At 42.6% G+C, this 5,866-nt stretch overlaps 1 pseudogene; it reads right to left on the minus strand.

Moving 5' to 3' along the window:
• Positions 1 to 1,418: 1,418 nt before the first annotated feature.
• On the minus strand, positions 1,419 to 1,830 carry LOC132007044 (late histone H2B.L4-like; annotated as a pseudogene).
• Positions 1,831 to 5,866: the final 4,036 nt, after the last annotated feature.

The following is a 5,866-nucleotide window of genomic DNA, read 5'->3' on the forward strand; positions in this document are numbered from 1 at the left end:
GTAGCCACTCTGGAAAACAGTATGGAGTTTCCTCAAGAATTTAAAAATAGGACCACCCTATGATCCAGCAGTTGTATACTAGGTATTTACCTACAGGGCATAAAAATGCAGATTCAAAGGGGGTACACGCACCCGTGTTTATAGCAGCATTATAAACAATATCCAAACTATGGAGAGAACCCAGATGTCCATTGACTGATGAATGGGTAAAAAAAGAGGTTATACACACACACACACACACATGCACACACAATGGACAATTATTCAGTCAGCAAAAAAAATGAAATCTTGCCATTTGCAATGACATGGATGGAGCCAGAGTGTATTATGCTAAGTGAAATAAGTCAGAGAAAGACAAATAGCGTATGATCTCACTCCTATGGAATTTAAGAAAAACAGATGAACATATGGGAAGAGGGATAAGAAAAAAAGGAGAGAGGGAAACAAATCATAAAAGACTCCTAAGGATACAGAACAAACTGAGGGTCAATGGAGGGAGGTGGGTGGGGGATGGGCTAGATGGGTGATGGGTATTAAAGAGGGTACTTCTTGTGAATAGCACTGGGTGTTGTATATTAGTGAGGAATCACTGAATTCTACTCCAAAAACCAATATCGCACCATATGTTCAGTAAACCAAAATTTAAATTAAAAAGAAAGAAAAAAGAAAGAGAGAGTGAGGGAGGGAGGGAGAGAGGGAGGGAGGGAAGGAGGAAGCAAGGAAGGACGGGAAAGAAAGAAACAAAGAAAGAAAGAAAGGAAGGAAGGAACGAACGAACGAACGAATGAACGAAGGAAAGAAAGAAGAAAGAAAGAAATTAATTCTGTGTGATTTCACTACATGTTCATGGACGAATGAGAGTGGGAAGGGTTTTAAAAATGTATTAAAGTGGGAGATGAACCATGAGAGACTGGACTCTGAGAAACAAACTGAGGGTTTTGGAGGGGAGAGGGTGGGGGGTTGGGAGAACCTGGTGGTGGGTATTAAGGAGGGCACATACTGCATGGAGCACTGGGTGTGGTGCGTAAACAATTAATCTTGGAATACTGAGAAATAAAACAACATTTAAAAATGTATTAGAAAAACAGATTTGACCTTATAGATAACTGTAAAGGTGGATCTAGTAACGCAACTGACAGGAATAACACTTAGGCGGGCAAATGAATGCAGTATAGTTAAAGTAAATCGATGATTTTGCTGGGAGTATACTGCACTGAAGACATACAATAAAGTAGGTTTGATACATTTGGTAATGTTTCATAAATGGTAAAAGTGTTTTAAGATTGTGCAGAATGGCACAGGTCCAAACGCTCGAGTAGGTTGGACACTCTTGAGAGTTACGGGTCTTTTTGTGCCAAGTAAGGTGGCTCTGAAAAGAGCCTTTGGTTTGCAAGGTGGTGAGGCGGTCCTGAGGTAGATCATTGGCGGAAGGTGTACCTGAGGATGGTCTTGCTGGCCTCAGACACGGGGAACTTGCCAATCTCCCCGGGCAGCAGCAGGCGCACGGCTGTCTGGATCTCCCTGGAGGTGATGGTGGTGCGCTGGGTGGAGCGGGCCAGGCGAGAGGCCTCGTCGGCGATGCACTCAAAGATGTCCATGATGAACGAATCCAAGACACTCACCCTTCTTCGAGAGGCTCAGAGCCTCGTGAACCTGCTTCAAAACCCTGGGGAAGTAGGTGGCGAAACTGTTGTGGGAGCAGCAGTGGCGGCGGCGGCGGCGGCATTGGTCCCTTGACAGCTTCTGCTTCAGGCTTTTCGGGTTGGCTTCTGTGGGCTCCTCCATGCCCAGGCTTTCCTCCCGAGAGGTCTCACAGCCTGGCTCCGCCATGTAGGGCTCACCTTTCCCATGCTTCAGAAAAAAAGGACAATGGCGGCTGCAGAGGGGCGCTGGCCCATTTATAGTTGCTGCATTTCCTGACGTCACGGGCAACCTCCATACCTGATTGGACCAAATGCAAGGCAGGAAAGCGGGCTCTATGCCAGGCCGAGTCACCTGCGATTGCATACCCTTGAGCCTGACATCACATTGGATAATCAGAGTGTGAATCCAGTGCCCTCTAAACTTCTTGGGACCTTGGTGAGGAAAACTTTCCAAACATTCCACTGAAGGTGTATCTTACCTGAAGCTTTTCAATATGAAAAAACAACAGATCTTGGAGGAGTGGTATCTTTAATGGAATAGTTTTTATTCCACATCATTACCCTATTTCTGATAAGCAGTAAGTGCCATTGTTTCAGGATGTGCTAGAAGTTTGTTACTCTGGAATCAATGTTTTGGCCTCCCCTTACAGTCAATGTAAAATGGAGATGATAAAAGCTCATGAGCATATGGAGAGAGAGAGGAAAAAAAATAAGGACTGGGTGACTTATCTATTAAATTTGTTATTGGAGCTAGTACTCTTGAGCATCTTCACTTTCTATTCAATTTCTCCTCCTCCTCCTCCTCCTCCTCCTCCTCCTCCTCCTTCTCCTCCTCTTCCTCTTTTTCTCCTTCTTTTTTGTAAAGAGAGGGAGGGGAGGAGGAGCAGAGGAAGAGGGGGGAGAATCTTGGGCAGCCTCCATGCCCAGCGTTGAACCTGTGAGCGCTCAATCTCATGACCCTGAGATCATGACCTGACCAAAATCAAAAGTCAGAGGCAAAACGGACTGAGCCACCCAGGCACCCCTCTATTCAGTTACTTATTTTGGCAGGTGGGGAGTACCACACAGGAGAGTGTGGCATAAAGGAAATCAGTTTCTTTCCATTTTTTCTACCCAAAGACATTAGATTAAGAGACACCAGTTAGGAGAGGGAGGGATTTAATCTGGTCGGAACTAATGACACCTCTCCTAACAGTTCCTTGTGGCAGTCTTCTGTGAAAGTGCTGAGAGAGGGCCAGCAGGATGGGATAAACCAGAGCTGAATCTTTATTTCCCCGTGTTTTCTGCTCAAAGCTAGAGGTGAGGAGATAAACCTGGGAGGTAATTGGCTATAGATCTGATGAAATGCCTGGTGCCCTGTGAACCCTCAGGTTTGTCCCCAAGAGTTAACAGGAGATCCCAGAAATCTCAAACAGGTTTCATGTGTGTTCCTGGCCCCATCCTGGTGGGATAAGATACGTCTAGTACCCTGAGTAGAATGGAGAGATGCCCAAGCAGCCAGGAGTCCCCAGTAAGCCCCCATTCTGGCACAGTCACTTGAATACCCTTTTTGCCAAGCAATCAGACACCAGAAATCACAAGTGGTGAAACTGGCACTAACAAATTACAACATGGCTGGACCCAAAGGCTGGTCAAAGATCAGTTTGCTTAACTTTTCAAGGAACTACTATCATTGTTAGACACTCTGCCTATGTAACAGGTGCTGCTGCAGGAGAGGAAAAGGAACCGCACAGGGTCGGTTCCCAGTGTCCACCAAACTCCTCCTTGTCCTAACAGCCTGGAACCCACAGCTACCATAGGTAAGTCTCCCTGAAGACTCTTTCCCCCACTCTGGGTTTCTAGGCATAAGATCAACTGACTGGAGCTGGTATATCACAACATAGAAGCTTCGGGTTGCCTCTATCAGCAATACTATGAAATATTTCAGTCAGAAGGAAGGACAGCCAAAACATCAGTCCATTGATGCCTTAACAGGGGAACTTCAGAAAGCCCTAAGCACCAAAATTATAAACTTTGCAGCTTTGGCTTATTGAGAAGATCTGACTGCCATATCCCAAGGCCATACTTCCAGAGGAATGACATTAGCCAATTTGGGGACATTTCTTTTATGACTCAGAATGGGCTGCTGTCCTGAGCCAAGCCACCATAGCTTGGACAGGAACTCTCTCATGTGGCCAGCGAGGTACCCGTACAAGTGAAGCTATTCCTCTTACTTCTTATCAAGGCCTGCAGGAGATATGGAAATCCAGCCTCCAAACACAGCACACAAAGAAGTAGTCATACTGATAAAAAAAAATTTAAAAAAAATCACCAGGTATTTATTAACTTGAAAATTGTTTTCTTGAAGATACTGAGGTCCTCTACTGGGCATTTACCCTAAAGATACAAATGTAGTGATCTGAAGGGGTACATGCACCCAAATGTTTATAGCAGCAACGTCCACAAGAGTCAAACTATGGAAAGAACCTAGATGTCCATCAACAGATGAATGGATAAAGAAGAAGTGAGATATATATACATATATATATATATATACACACATAATGGAATATATATATACATAATGGAATACTATGCAGCCATCAAAAGAAATGAAATCTTGCCACTTGCGACAACATGGATGGTTCTAGAGGGTATTATGCTTAGTGAAATCAATCAGAGAAAGACAATTATCATATGATCTCCCTGATATGAGGAAGTTGAGATGCAACATGGGGAGTTTAGTGGGTAGGAAAAGAATAAATGAAACAAGATGGGATCGGGAGGGAGACAAACCATTAATGACTCTTAATCTCACAAAACAAACTGAGGGTTGCCAGGGGGAGGGGGGTAGGGAGAGGGTGGTGGGTTATGGACATTGGGGAGGGTATGTGCTATGGTGAGTGCTATGAAGTGTGTAAACCTGGCGATTCACAGACCTGTACCCCTGGGGCTAATAACACATTATATGTTAATAAAAAAATTTAAAAATTAGGGGCGCCTGGGTGGCTCAGTGGGTTAAAGCCTCCGCCTTTGGCTCAGGTTATGATCTCGGGGTCCTGGGAACAAGCCCGGCATCAGGCTCTCTGTTTGGCAGGGAGCCTGCTTCCTCCTCTCTCTCTGCCTGCCTCTCTGCCTACTTGTGATCTGTCTCTGCCAAAGAAATAAATAAAGTCTTTAAAAAAAAATAAATAAATAAATAAATAGAAATAAATAAATAGAAATAAATAAGATCTTTAAAAAATTGTATAAAAATTTAAAAATTAAAAAAAAAAGATGCTGAGTTCCTAAAAAATACCCACACAATGGAACTACTGAACAAATATAAGTGCTGATGGTTGAAAAAAATAAAATTTACCCCCAATTTTCCAAATATCCACAATAGAGAAAGAAATTTTAAATGGAAAATATTTTAAAATTAAAAGCATATTTTTCAATAATCTCAGAAATGCATGCAAACAACTACTTTGCATGTATTCATGAAAAAATCAATTACAGAAATTGACCCTCCTCAAGAGGAGATAAGAAGCATCAAAGAAATTCAGGCAATCAATGAACTATTGTCCAGATGGCAAAGTTTCCAAGGTTGTTTTCTGCGAGATCTTTAAGGGACAGCAGATGCTATTGTTAATAAAAAGGAACTTGATTATGAAAGGAGTAATATATTGTTTTTATTACTAGAAAAAAAATGATGATTAAAGGAGTGAAGAAACCTTACTAAACAGATTTTTGAACACTCCCATTTGCAAATAAGGATACAAAAGTCACACATGAGATATTAGCAACCAAATCTTTTCTTAGTTTGATGAAAGATGCAAGAGACGTGTCATTTTCTCTGAACTCCTCTCATTAAGTCATCACAATTACAAAGAAGCTAGCAAGCAAACAAAAGCCAGGGAAAGGACCACACCAATTTCTTCCTCTAACTCCACAGGTGATATCCCAGAAATGTTCCTCCTGGGTTGTCCTGGATCATCTTTCCAGCCAGTGGCTGTGGTGCAGTGGTTACACACCCTGCGTTGGCTGAGCCAGTGAAGAGTGGGGTATGAGCTCCTCTCTTTGCACACTCCCATTGTCCAAATGATGCGTACTTGTTAGTATTTAGCTATGGCTTGTGTACTCGGATCATCAAAGTCACTGTAATTATGATTCCCATTGTTTTATGTAGGCACTGTATTATAGTGTATATTGTATATACAATATATGTATATTGTATTATATTGAAATATTGACTAATTCATTCT

This window comes from Mustela nigripes, chromosome X (assembly GCF_022355385.1).
Source record: "Mustela nigripes isolate SB6536 chromosome X, MUSNIG.SB6536, whole genome shotgun sequence".
NCBI lineage: Eukaryota > Metazoa > Chordata > Mammalia > Carnivora > Mustelidae > Mustela > Mustela nigripes.